Source organism: Dermacentor andersoni, chromosome 6, assembly GCF_023375885.2.
Source record: "Dermacentor andersoni chromosome 6, qqDerAnde1_hic_scaffold, whole genome shotgun sequence".
NCBI classification, from domain to species: Eukaryota; Metazoa; Arthropoda; class Arachnida; order Ixodida; family Ixodidae; genus Dermacentor; species Dermacentor andersoni.
In genome coordinates, this window is record NC_092819.1 from 22,562,290 (window position 1) to 22,576,967 (window position 14,678).

At 47.6% G+C, this 14,678-nt stretch overlaps 1 long non-coding RNA gene across 3 annotated transcripts in view; it reads right to left on the minus strand.

The window, feature by feature from the left end:
* The window catches only part of LOC129382257 (uncharacterized), an 80,818-nt gene that overhangs the window by 41,292 nt on the left and 24,848 nt on the right, over positions 1–14,678 (minus strand). The window contains exon 1 of one of the 3 annotated variants that reach the window (XR_011895099.1): positions 11,743–11,817. The exons of 1 other annotated variant lie outside the window; for it this stretch is intronic. This is a non-coding gene — a long non-coding RNA (uncharacterized lncRNA). Of the gene's footprint in view, positions 1–7,556; positions 7,848–11,742; positions 11,818–14,678 lie in introns of those variants that run through there. One more of the 3 variants, XR_008610361.2, reaches the window with a different exon arrangement.

A 14,678-nucleotide genomic window follows, 5' to 3' on the forward strand; every position in this document is an offset into this window, starting at 1 on the left:
GATTAGAAATTTTCAAACCTTCAGTGAGTTTTGTCAAGTTTACAGTGTATAGACACCATGTGAGAACTCTGTACAGCAATGTCAGATGTAAGATCATCAACTATCTTATGTCTAGCATACTTTCTTAACACCTATCCAGCCACTTGAAAGATATGTCTAAAGTGAAACATTCTGAAGATGATGATAGAAGCCTGAACCTGGCACAGAGGACACCCAGCCCTCTCTGCCTCCCAATTTCAGTTGCCTCAGTAGCCCAGTGGCTGTGGTGTTGCACTGCTGAGCGTGAAGTCGCGAGTTCGACCCTCTACTTCTGCAGCCATATTCCGATGGGGGCAGAACGCAAAAATGCTCGTGTACCACGCATTGTATGTACGCTAAAGAGCTGCAGGTGGTCAAACAATATCTGGAGCCTCCACTCAGCATGCCTCATAATCTTACTCCAAAGTATAAATTTGTATCTTCAAACTTACTTTACTAAAATTGTTTACACATATCATTCAAACATGCAGCACTAGTCGGAACTGTTTGAAGATGTATGTGGTGTTTCAAATATTTTCCTCGGTGCTCTTCCTTTGGATGCTGTATCTTGGCATGCACAATTGTGCACACAGCACCTGAAAGGCAGCTATATACATATGCAAGAACAGTGACTCGTAGCATTCCTTGATGGACCACTTTACGAAGCCTACATAAACATGTGCTTAATTGAGCATGCTACCAATACAGATATTTATTGCACTCTATTCATGGGTACATCAGAGTGTGTTTGGGCCAACACAGATAGAGCACTGTCAGATCAAGCACATGCAACTTTGATATAACTTTATTGAATCTCATTACTTTTTTTTTTTTGACAAAGTTCAATGCAGGTTTACTTCAGTGACGATTTAGACTACCCGTATAATGACCAAAAAGGGCTTAGCTGAGCCTCAGTACTCAATCCATACATCAGTGGTTCACAGTTATAGCTGTCATGATCACTATGACCAGCTGACAACTTATTCAGAGACCCATATGTGTACGCTTCTTTTAGGAAGCATTGACACCGGAAATGGCTTGTTTAGGCTGCAGTAACTAAAAAAAGCCTGTTGCAGATTAAATGCAAGCATTACTATTCAGGAGCATTATGTGTTACTAACAATTCAAGATCAATTCACCCTTTTTCAGCACACAAAACAATCAAAGCCACAAGTCTTCTGCAGCATCAACCCTGTTACCTGTTTTTAAATTGAATATGAATCATTCGAGGTGCATGAGGCAATTTCACAGAAATAAGGCGACGCAAATGCTTTGCCAGGCATTGGCTTGTTTCTCTTAATAGCGCTTATCTGTGATAAACTGTGCTCGGTCTAGAGTGCCCTAGAAATCTCCTCAGCAGCGTAATTTCAGAAAGGCTGTTATAGATTGCTTTAGCCTTGCCACCTCTGCAAGGGCAACTGCTGGTGGCTGTGCTTTTGTCTAGAGGACATTGCATACAATGCTAGAACATATTAGGATTTGCGCTGTGAAAGTGCTTAGATTGCAAACACGTGTATATAAATATTTTTGCAGATGCAGTGCTCAGCATTATAGAAATGATTTTCATTACTATAAGCAAATGATCACAATAGCAGCCCACCGCGGCAGTTAAGAGGAAGCTATATCTCGGGTGCTCCTATCTAAATACATATAAAAGAATTCTTTTTTCTCGGCAACCACTGCACCAAATCTGGCAATGTTTGTTGCATTTAAAAGAGAAACTTAAAATCTAGTGACTGTTAATTTCAACATTTTATTTAGGTCATTCTTTTATTAAAAATTTACAAAAATTGAAAATTTTCATAAGATGAAACTGTGAAGCCTACAATTATGTAACTCGGCAATGAAAAATATCGCAATTATGGGAATTGCATCTAATGATATATCTAAAGCAGACTACACAATTGATATGTTACACAGGAATGTCAAAAAACTTAGTAATATGAAAATACAGGTTTTGCAGAACCCTTGTACACAATGTAACAAATTCACGTAAGGTATAAAATAACATATTGAATTTGTCCGCTTTCAATGATCTAATGGGTGCCGTTTACGGAACTACGATATCTTTTCTTGATGCAGAGCTATTAATTTGTAAACATCGTGCTTCTTTTCTTTTTTTCCAACTTTTGAATTTATGAAAATCCTTTAAACAAAGCTCAGGCCCTAAATCGAAATTCTACTTCCAACAGTGACTACAATGTAACTTTCTCTCTCACATGCAACACATTTCATTAAAATCAGTCCAGGGGTTCTCAGAAAAACGTTTTTGCGTTTTACATGTAGTTGAATAGGCAGCGTGGGAGTTGTGCCCGAGCTAAAGCTCCCTCTTAAATTCTCTGAAAAATAATTCCACGAACTTCAACATGTCTGTGTGCATGTGTGCATTCGTGTTACTGTATACACACATATTACGCAAAGCTTTCACAAATGTGCAAGTTCATACGTAGTTAGACATAGGTTCGCAATAAATGCACAGAAGGAGGTAATCATTTGTGTACTTCTGCCTTTATTTGTCAACCAGGGATTATATCTCTTATAAAAGCAGCAGTCGATCGCACTTTTATAAACCTGCGCGTTTCGTTTAGTTATTGCTGATTCAGATATGTAAGAGGGACAGGGAAGAAATGCGATTTCATTAGTTCTTGTTCTTCGGGACGCACATTTCTCAGATTTACCGCTGAGTGCGCGACATTCCACTGTGTTTCCCCGGCACTTGCACGCAGCCAAGCGGTGTTTATTTCGGGGATAAATAAGCGAGCGTGACGATCGAGCCGAGCTGCGCTATCGTCGCGCCCTGACCGGATTGCGGAGAGCTAGCTCTCTGGAGGAGGGGCTACAAACAGCCGCGCTACACGGCAAGCAGCAGCTGCCGGCGACATCGTCGCGTAGTCTCTCTTTTGTTTTCTCGTTCATGCGTGCGGTCTCGGTCAAGCGCGCGTGATTGTTCCGTCAGTGCCGATAGCGCGACCCACCGGCGCCGCGTTGATGGGGCAAAATCGATGGCTGATTGCTAATCGGCCGCACTCTCATTGTCTCGGCCGGCGCGTCCTTATCGGCGCGTTACGCTCGCGGCTTGCAACCGAAAGCTGGCATCGCCGGACGCGCTCATGCCGGCACCGCTCTCTCTGATCATGCTGCTACCGGGGATCACGTAGGCATCCGGCCCGGCGGCGAGAACGATTTCTCGCTGACCGCGCAGGGGGGGGGGGGGGGGGCTTGTCTGGAAAGGCACGCCGCACACGATATCATGTTGCGCGGCCGTTTAATAAATATGCTAGAGGCAAATATTTCAGAGGTGCGCTTTCGGTACATCGCCTTGTCTCCACAGTAGAACTACAGGAAACTTAAATCGCCAAATTGGCTGTGGCGTTTCCACTGCTGAGCACGACACGAGGTCGTTGTTTCGGCCCTCGGCCTCTTCGGTCGCATTTCAGTGGAAACAAGATGCAAAACTTCGTATCTACCGCCATTTTGGCTCACTACAGAGCTTTCATATGGAGTTCTACACTGTAGCGTCTAAATAGTTGTGTTGCTGTGGGACGTTAATCCTTCCGCCAATGGCTCAATCAACGAGAGTCGTTCAAGTCAATCCGGGACTTTTTTTTTTTTTAACAAATAGAAGAACAAGTTTCAAAGTGTGGAAAGTGGATTTATTTCTCCATATAACATTCAGGCACAGTTATACACTTATCCCAGCGTTGAACAAATGCTTTAAATGCTTCGGCATAGAAAGATTTATTATTACGATGGGGCCATTGTAGGACACCATATTTCACTTCATCATCAGTGTTGAAATGTTTTCCTCCAAGGAATTTCTTCAGGGGCCCAAACAGGTGGAAATCACTTGGTGCTAAGTCAGGACTGTAGGGGTGTGTGTGGTAATATCGGCCAGCCAAGTTCCTGGATTGTTTGGAATGTGCGTTGAGCGGTATGCGGTCGTTCATTGTCTTGCATAAAGACCACACCCTTTGTGATCAAACCCGGACGTTTCTTCCGTAAACTCTTGTGCACATCGCGCAGAACACGGCAGTAATACTCGCTGTTGATAGTGACACCATGGGGTAAAAAATCAACGTGAATGATTCCCCGTTTATCCCAGAGTACACTTCCTATCACATTACCAGCAGACGCAGCTGTTCAAAATTTCTTGGGAGGTGGTGATTCCGTATGCTTCCACTGCATCGATGCTCTTTTGGATTCTGTGGGGAAATGGTGAACCCATGTTTCGTCACATGTCATGATGCGATTCAGAAAATCCTGGCCTTCCCTTTCATAGCGTTCCTTCAGTTCTCTAGACTTCAACTCTTCTGCCTGTCAAAAGCAGACAGCTGCTTTGGGACCCAGCGTCCACTCATTTTTCGGAGCAACAAATGATCATGAATTATTGTGTTTACTGTTCCTAACGACAGATTACGCACCCTTGCCATTTCACGACAGGTTATGCGACGATTGTCCACGATCAGCTGCTCCACGCGCTGAATGTTCTCAGGAATGTCTATTGTAGGCTGTGATCCTCCACGATCGGGATCGTCAGTAATAGAGATACGGCCATATTTGAAACGCTTACACCATTCAAATGTCTTACTGCGACTGAGTGTCACATCACCGTACTGAGCCTGAAGTCTTCTGTAAAATTCAGCAGCTTTTACGCCCTCGTTCACTAAAAACTTCATCACAACACGCTGTTCCACGTGGACGTTCACACTATTGTCCGCCATCTTGAATAACAGTCTATCCAGAAGCGCGGGAAATGAGCGCCGTCTACCAGTAACAGGACACAGGTGCCAGTTTCTACTGCATACAAAACCTCCAGCCTAGGCGTCCATTTAAACTGGGAAAGAAAAAAGTACCGGATTGAGTTGGACGACCCTCGTATATATTGTTTCGGTGGCGTCGATCGCAGCTGCTCTGAATGCGTAGCAAAAAAGCTACATTTCGAAACTATTGCGGACAAGCAATCGGTGCGCTCTAATTCGAGAACCGTTGAAGGTTGATGACTTATCACTTTACGAATTTCGCGCTGAAACCGTTGCCGATGGCATAATGAGTGACGCACGTGGATTTCGCGACCAAACCGCTTCTTTTCCTTCTTTGTCAGGGAAAAGGAGCAAGGAAAAAAAATCGCGCAGATACCACGCACTATGGGTGGTAGCGAAGCTTTGCTGAGCCGTCAGCACGAAAAGGTGCATCACGATAACATACGCGCGGCTGATTTCGGCGACCATCGACAAGTCCCACAACCGTCCCATGGATGAGTCTTCAGCACCAGTGGTGGACACAACGTTTGCAAGAACTTCAGATCTGCCCAGTGACTCCATAGAATAAAAAACCACTCTACTGCAAAGCACGAGAAGAAAGGGGGTTAACCGAGGGGCCCGATTTTTATTAGTGATATCATGAGAGGCCAACAAACACTGACACCAAGGACAACATAGGGGAAATTACTTGTGCTTAATAAATGGAATGAAGAAACGATAAATTAATGGAAATTAAAGTGGATGAAAAAACAACTTGCCGCAGGTGGAACCGAACCCACAACCTTCGCATTTCGCGTGCGATGCTCTACCAATTGCGATATCGCGGCGCTGTTTCCCCATTCACTTTCTTGGGTATTTGTGTGTACTAGTAAACCCTGGGAGTAGGGTGCCTCGATGCGCGCGCGCCCTCGGAGCGCGCGCGCGCATCGAGGCACCCTACCTGGGAGTGCTAGCCAGCGCCACCACTCGCAGACCTTGGCGGCGGACGTGGAACGTCCTTGTTGCCGCAGGCGTCACGAGAACGTGATCTTTTTTTGGGGGGTGAAGGCAACTGGTCAATAAACCCACATATGCTACCTGAAGGCATCAATGTTGCCGGATTCGAGACCCTCGTTATGTAATACTCGAGAAGAAAGGGGGGAAGGGGGAAACAGCGCCGCGGTAGCGCAATTGGTAGAGCATCGCACGCGAAATGCGAAGGTTGTGGGTTTGGTTCCACCTGCGGCAAGTTGTTTTTTCATCCACTTTAATTTCCATTAATTTATCGTTTCTTCATTCCATTTATTAAGCACAAGTAATTTCCCCTATGTTGTCCTTGGTGTCAGTGTTTGTTGGCCTCTCATGATCTACTGCAAAGCGCGACACAACGCCACCACGGAACAAAACGTGTATAAGCCTCCATGCCACAAAGCAAACTTCAATAAACACGTTTGCGATGCTATGCTTGGCAGTGTTTCTGCCATGTTGGCGTCTTGAGGCAATTAGTGATGCAGTAGCAGCTCCTTGAATCAATCAGATGACGAATTTGACGACGTCCAGACCCCAACACCAGTATTGTCCCACCGAAACTGTAGGTTTATGCTTCAGCGAATGGATGATGGGCCGGCTGCATATAGGCTTCTTCTTCAGGCGAGAACTACAACTACTTAACTCCATGGAACATATAGTTTCCCTGGATGCATGCCGCCATGTCTGGAGTTTGGAGCCAATTAGGGAGGTCTAGCAATCCCAAATCATGCAGCTTCATGTCTGCTAGTAGAGTGTGCTCTCTCATTTTATATGTTTGAATTATTATGTGACGCGAGTAACGCACCAAGTATCCCACAGCACTAGCTTTACGAGAGGAGCTGGTAGGGTCTGTCTTAATGTGAATGCGGCCGTCTCCTAATGGATAGAGCGTCGGCTTGCTGCGCGCTGGGAGACCGTACGTTATCTTCGTTATTGCGAGTCTTTAGTCGGCAAGACAGATGACGAAACGCCAAACCCCAGGGGGAAGGGTAGGTAAAGAAAGCATCTCTTTAATATGTCGCCAGGCTGAGTACTGGTTTGTTTTCCAATGTATTGTAATGTAGTGTATCGTATCTATTGTTTTCTATGTAATGTAACGGATATACCTGGTGCGCGGGAATTTCGAAGTAGGGTCGCGAATGGTCTTTCGCGTCACCATTTTTTTTTTCAGCTTTAAAACTCTGCTGTCACCAAGTCACACGGCTTCCATATTTGAGCGAGAAGAATAATAAGGAGATCCGAGCGGATCTCCTCTCGAAGATACAAGGCCTCAACCATACGGTATACGCGGACGACATCATCATCTGGTGCTCCGCGGAGTCGGACGGCTTTATCGAACCCGCACTGCAGGAGGCAGTCGAAACCGCCGAGTCCTACCTCAACCACACGGGCCTCAAGTTATCCTCCACCAAATCGGAGCTGTTGTTGTACTGTCCAAAACGACAAAGCAAAAGGCCGAAGGGGTGGAAACCCCCGACCGAGCGCAACATACCGTCCGCACCAGAGACGGTCACCCAATCCCCAGGGTCGAGCCCATCCGAGTACTGGGAAAGATAATGAGGCGGGCGGATCAAACATCCAAACGGTCCACAAGCTGACGACAAAGACGGGCAACGCGATACGACTCGTACGCAGAGTGGCCAACCGTCACCACGGCCTCAAAGACAATCTGCTGCGTCTCGTACACGCGTTCGTCCTATGTCACTTTACCTACGTCGCAGCAATGCACAAGCGGAAACAATCGGAGCGTGACAAGCTCAATACACTCACCCGAAAGGTAGTGAAGCGGGCCCTCGGGCTTCCGATCACCGCGCCGACGTATCGACTCCTCGAGCTTGGGGTGCACAATACGCTCGAAGAGATCGCTGAGCAGGAGAAAGCGCAGATTATGATACGACTGACGATGACCAAGACGGGCCGTCACACCTTGTGCGAGCTCGGCTACTTCCCACCGAACACCCAGGATCCACCGGAGTTTATGCCGGTTCCCCGCGAGCTCCGCCACCTGATCACGATCGCACCCATTCCGCGGAACGTACATCCGGAACACAATCGAGGCAGGCGCCTCGATTGTGGCCACTTGCTTGGCTATGGCCAAGCAAGTGGCCATAGCCCTCGCAATGCTCGACGACAAGCGAAAGACAATATTCAGCGCCGGCCATCAAAGCGTTCAAGAGAGGAGTCGTCTCCGACCAGGCGTTACGCGTCCTCCGCGGCGCTGAACCGAGCACCCTCAAACACCACACCGTCATCTGGTTTCGCGCCCATCTGGGTCTGATCCCGGCCGCCCTGCCCAACCTCAACGAGACAGCCCACGATGCTGCGCGCGCACTTACCGACCGCGCCATCACCCCCGGGACATCGCGTCTCGATGAATTGGAGGCGAAAAGGGACGCCCTAGTAACGTACAATGAAATCGCTAAACACTTTTACTTGGGACGAGCTCTCTTTCCGCCCCCACACCCCAAACTAAACAAGCCGCAGCCGCTAACGCTACGCTTGTTGCAAAAACATACCTATCCCAAGCCCCGCTACCTTACATATCATCTCGTCTACCCGTCTACGCCTACCCCGACGATGCGTGCCCCTCGATGCATGCCAGCTACTCCCTGTCGGTCCCTGCGTGGGGGACGCCCACTGCGCGCTGACGTGCATCCTGCAGGACCTTTATTAAAATTTGTCCAATCCAATCCAATCCAATCCGAGCAGCTATGTTGTTAGCCAGAGCCATATACGAAGAAACGGACAACGAAATCACACAAAGAATAAAATCACATAAGCCCGCCGTTGCCCTATCTTCGGGATAGACCCACGTATGGGGAGTGCTTAACGCCTGCTTCACCTCCGCCGCGGGCCGACCCGGTATTGCACTATCTTCGGGATCGGCCGACGTATGGGGAGTGTTTACGCCTGCTTCACCTCCGCCGCAGGTCGACCCGGCATTGAATTATCTTCGGGATCGGCCCACGTATGGGGAGTTTTTTGCTTACTACACGAAAATTTCCTTGCGGTGTAGAGGTATACAGCTTCGCTGTAAAAGCCGGACATATCCAAATGCATCCCAGGTTGCGTTCGGTAGTTTCATGCGCTGGCAACACTCGTCAAGCAAACAAAGATGACTACCGACATTGGCGGTATTGTCGTTTCGTTAGTTCAGTTTGGTGCTGTGGGCTGAAATTTCTTGCACTGCGACGTTGTGTCGATGCGTTTCGTCAAAGCCGGGAGGGTTTATAGCAGTGGACCGCCTTATCTTGAGCGGCTAATACCGAAGATAAGGAGCATCGAGGTCTTCGCTTTATTGGTTTTTTTTTTTTTCTTTTTTACTTGACGCGCGTCTGCTGCACAGCGTTCACCAGACTAATTTGGTAACGAGCAGCAGTGCGCTGTGCCGTTGCCTAACAGTGTATTGCAACAATTTAATGTGGTTTTTGTTTCTAAGCGTTCTAAATGTATTCCTTTGCATTTCTTTTTCTGTTTCTCTCTTTTAAGGAAGGCAGGCATTAGGCAGCTGCTTCAAAAGAACCTTTTTCAAAGCCTTCGTTGGTATTTTTCTGTACGGAAACCAGAAATCAACAATGTCGTAAACTTTAAATTAAGGGGACCAATTTTCTAGCTTTATACGAGCGTTAACCGAAGCCTTTTAAAGAACGCAGACTCAATAACATGACGTTTATATTTTCTCGAAGTTTCCCATTTTAAGAAATCGCTATACCCAAATAATCTGCTACTAACAATGACAAGGACATTTCTTATTTTAGCTGTCCCTGGTTTCATTCAAATCACCCTCAGTGATTATATATATATGGAAGGAGTATTGTATCACTTCACATGTATACAGCGTATCGCAAAATCAGTAAAGGCCACTCGGTCATCGACGGCCTTCGCTGTTTTGTGATAGGCTGTGATATTGGAATGTAAGGGCTAAAGCTTCCTCTTAATGAGAAGACGACGAACGATTCAAATATGTGCCAGTGGTGACGTCAGAATTGTACTTCGCAGAAGCATTTACACGTCAGGCACTGGGCGCTGTGTTACATGCACTCGGCGCGTTACAAAAAGGCATAATGACTCCTCTCGGCGCTGACGGTAACGCGAAGAATCCGTGCGCTTGTTTTGAAACTCGTGCGAGATCACGTTTTGAGCGGCGCGTTCTGAAATTTCAGGTGAGCTAACGGCTTCCGGTTTTCTCACCTCGCCGTCAGCGCATCGTCTGTTCGGACGCCATTCGCCAACGTCAGACGAGGCGCATTCATCGGCATACTCCAGCTCACCAAAGAAGGGTGCAGTGTGAGCGAAAGCTGTTGCGGGGACGAATACTGCGCAATAGAAAACAGCGCCTTGCTTCCGTGCTGCTTGTATGCGACGTAAAACGGTAGAAACGGAAGGGAATCATTAGGGCCGCATGCAGTACACGACACCCGTTCACATTTTTTCTGCAGATGCTGCAGCTGCTTCAGCTGGAGGTTAAATTAAATTATGGTATTTAACGTAACGAAACTGCACAGTTAATTATGACGGATGTCAGACTGGAAGAGGCTCTGGATTAATGTCGACCACCTTGGGTTCTTTAACGTGCCCCTAAGTGTAAGTATACACGAGCACTTTTTCATATTGTTCGGCTGGCTCGCTGAACTGCTGGCTCGTTCTCGGGCGCGAAGCGCTGAGGGCTGGCTTCACGACTTGAAGGACGCGTCCGGAACATGGAAGGCTACCCCGCACCTCCACCAGATGTCACGTAGTGGTGATGGCAGTCGCAGGGACAATGAGGACGGACAAAAGTTCGTCGAAAGAAGACTGTTTATTGGGCTGACTTGCGCCCACAATGCCCTGAGTTACCCGGCGGCGGCGAGGCGACCAGCGTGCTCGGCGGTCGTCGAACAGAATACCCGCCGCTGTCGTCTGCGCTCAATTTAAAGCGCGTCTTGGCGCGTCTCAACTGGGCGCGTCTTGCGTCGCATGGCGGCAGCGCGTCTTGCGTTGCGTGGCGCGTCTCAACTGGGCGCGCCTAGCGTCGCATGGCGGCAGCGCGTCTTGCGTTGCGTCGCGTGGCGGCAGACTTGAAGAGTGAGCAAGCACTGCATAGATTCGCGGCAATATAACGAAACGAGGCCGCCGAGGCCGGTAAGCGAAGCCGCTACCTAAAAAGCACTGCACCATAGCAACTGAGCTACTATGGCGGGTATCAGCTGGTGAATATATAGGTGAAGATGACAATGCCGGAAGAGATGTTCGTCCCAAATAATATTCGCAGTTGAGACCACAGACAGACGGAAGGGACCCTCTGACGTTATTTTATGCCGCTCCTGTGTGTCCAGCTTTGTCTTTGCTCTATACTTGCAAATTGTCGCGAAACAAGAACAGCGTTCTTCGCAAACACCAATGAAAACTTCGCTTAAACCAATTCCCACAGTGCGTGAGATCCGCACATCTTTTATTAAGGTATATAAGGCCTACCTCAACATATTTCGGAACTGGAAAACGACAAAAACAAAACAAACGAACAAATAAAAAACGTGACAACCGTCAGTGAAACCGCGTTCTGAAAAAGGCACAGTGGATGCTTCTCCGCAAAACAACGTCAGTGTTCAATCGTGCTTTTCCAGCTGAGTGGCAAAATCTCAGCGACATTTCGCTACTCTTTCGTGACTTTCGCACCGTGCTACTTTGGTATTGCTGAAAGCCGCCTTTCGCATAGCATCGCTTTCTATTTACAGATTCAAAATCACCGGGCAATTAGTGAACGCAGGATAGAGCAAGCACCGAATACGCCTCGCCTCTTTTAACAACGCCGTACGACCTGTAAGCGGCCGTTAGGGCAAGGGCGAGAGATCGCGCGGCTATTCACGACCATCGTGGTCGTAAATCAAGTCGTGAGTACGAGCGGGCCAGAGAGACTGACTCATCCAACCTCCGCGAACGATGTCAACAACGAAGGTATACGGTGGGCATCACTTACATAGCTGCAAGGTCTCCAACAGGGACAGGCGACGACGCTCGTTCGCCGAGACCAGGCGCCGCGCGCGGAGTGAATGTGCGTTACGGTTTCGTCCTCCGGCGATCAGAGGTCCGTTTTGGCACCAACGCATTTGGCGGCACATTGTGTTTATTCATTGAAGGTCCTTCCTTGTCGTTCATCCCCGCTTCTGATATTAGACTGGAGCGCTGCCATACGTATACGTGTTTGGGCGGCTGCAGGCAGTAAATCAGACAGAACGCCGTGCTACGGAAGAAGAGGGTCAAACGCAGAGCCAGCAGAGCCTACAGAAGCAGATGCCGGGGGAGGGAGTGTCCTTGTTTCGGCATAGACAACGGCTTCGATGACTCTCTGCGTTCGCAAAGATGGAGAATATAGAATACGCTCACTGACAATGATTTACTATACTGTTACGCGACGTTTGAGACTGTAAACGTTTTGGCCACGCGCGGACTTTTCGGCAGCGCCACGAGAAGGCGCAACGAGTCCGTAAAGAAGCGCGAGAGAGGAGGCTGGTTGCCGCATGACGCGTTTATATAAGCGTTCGCACGCAACGGTGCGCCATGCATTTCGGAGGCTCGCGCAGGCTTTGCGGTGATGGCGCTAGATGACGTCGAGTGTTTTAGATAAGCGATGTAGAGGAGTCCCGCGGCAGTAAACGCCTTATACGTAACTCGTTTCGACGGTGGCAATGCATTGTGTTCTATGCTAAACACATTACCGTCGACAGTCATCGTGAGACTGGCCCTACGGAATTTCTTGTCTTTTCTTTTATCTTGTCTGTAGTTCTGACGCACTTAAGCATGCGTGTGCACCCTTATGTCAACCATTTACTAAAAATTTTTTGATTTCCTACGTATTCTTTCTTTTTCATTCACAGTTAATTACTGAGGATGTTGGAACATCGGGCTCGCCCTTAAAAAAATTACGCATGGCATTTTCCATCTTAACAGAAAGTCCCTACTGTGTGCAACAAAAACCCAATACAAATGCAACACAGTTTCTGTAGCGATTTTTGTATAGGGATCTTCAGTAGCTTAATTTCCCAGACTTCCGTTACTCAATTAACAATAGCACATCTTCTGCTAGGGATGACGATTCGAAAACCGCAAGGAGAATTTGTTGTTCATACGAACCGGAGAAGTTCCTGTAGAAGTCTCAGGCGAGGTCGAAGTGGCGTCCTAAGTTGTCTCAAAATGGCAGTTTTGAAACAGACTGAAGTTTCGAATCAAGATAAATGGCACTAGTGAAGCTAGGATCATCTTATTAAGGCTGTATCACATGCGTCCTTTCCCCTCTTGCCCTGAAGAAAAGGAAATAAAGAGGACAAATGGCAGCTAGAAAACTTGAAGTGGGGACGCCGAGCTTGGTAGCGCACGTTTACTTTGCAAAAACACGCTGACAAAAAAGTTTTGAAGTGTTCTTGAAGGGAGTCACATAATATTATGCAGGCGATAGCCTGTCAACAGAACCTCAGTGCAATTTCGGATGAATCTACGCGTACATCCCCATAATCCCCAGTGGCGCAATTGGTTTGGTTAGCGCACTGTACTTATACGCGTAAATCCCCAAAGAACATTCGCCGAAGTTGGCTTCGCTGCAGTAAGACGACTTGTGCGGCGAAGCCCACTTTCGCAACTGCGAATAACCGTGCAGCGAGCGATGGAACGGGAAATGATAAGTGTAACGTTAAGGAGACGTGAAGACGACAGTATGGACTGACGAGCGAATGGTTGTTGTTGATGTTATAGTTGAGCTTAACAAGGACAAGTGAAGTTTGACAGGCCATGTAATGCTTAGAGAAGATAACCGGTAATGTATTCGAGTAGCAGGATAGTGTACTAAGGGAAGGTAAACGCAGTAAAGGACGGCCTAATATTACGTAAAGTAGTAGAGGGGAGTAGAAAATTGGCACCCACTTTATAGGCGTCGGCTGGAACAAAATTGCAGATCCTTTGGGGAGGCCTGCTTCTTGCAGTAGACATAAAAGATGGAGGGGACAATGATGATGATGTATGCGAAACCGAGCTTATCGAAGACCGTACGAGCGAAGTGAATGAGGTAAGTGCGGAGGTTGCCGCAAGAATAGAGGTAAATATCGAGCATTTCGTAAGCTATCCGATGCCTGTCAAAGATAGGCGCTAAAGGCAGCCGGAGGCGAGCAGGATATCGAACGCTTTGGAAGGAAGTGCTATGACTGGGCGCACTTTGTTTCGAAAGGTCATATGCTGTCAGCTGCCGATTCCTCGCACAGTACTCACTAAGCAAATTTCCGCCTTTGACGGAGACAGGCGCTTCTTTTACGGCAAACGCCATTGAAAGGTGCTGCTTCACCTTAAGGTGCGACATCCAAAGGCATTAAAGTGTTGTAAGGTGCGAAGTCGCCGAATGTCTAATTAAAACAAAGAAATGAACATGTGCTGGCGTGCTTGCGTATTTCGAAGATCGCGTAATTGAAGGATGTCCCAATAGCTATTATTTTACCTTTGATACCAACTTAATCTCAACTCGCATTTCATTTCTTCTTCCATTTAAAATACGTACAATATATTATATTGTTGCTGCTCGATTCTTGGCCAATCACCCATAGAATCTATGTTCCAGTGCCGCATAAGGGGCTACTGCTACTACTGTCCCAGAAAAGCTCAAACACGAACCCTACCGCGGGCCTACGAGGACACGTAGGAGCGGGGTTTAGTTTACTTGGTATGGACAACGCATTGATTTCTATCCGACTGCTTAGCCCGCTTGAAGAACCGCTGTTCTTTTCAAGGTTGAGATGCACCATCTCTTATGCACCATCTCTGAGAGAGTTTGCTACCACCGGTCCCGTTCTCTACCCGCGTGTACCTCGAAAGCCCACAAGCCCGACACAAACTCGGTAGACCCACGGGATGGTGCACTTAAACGATATCTGA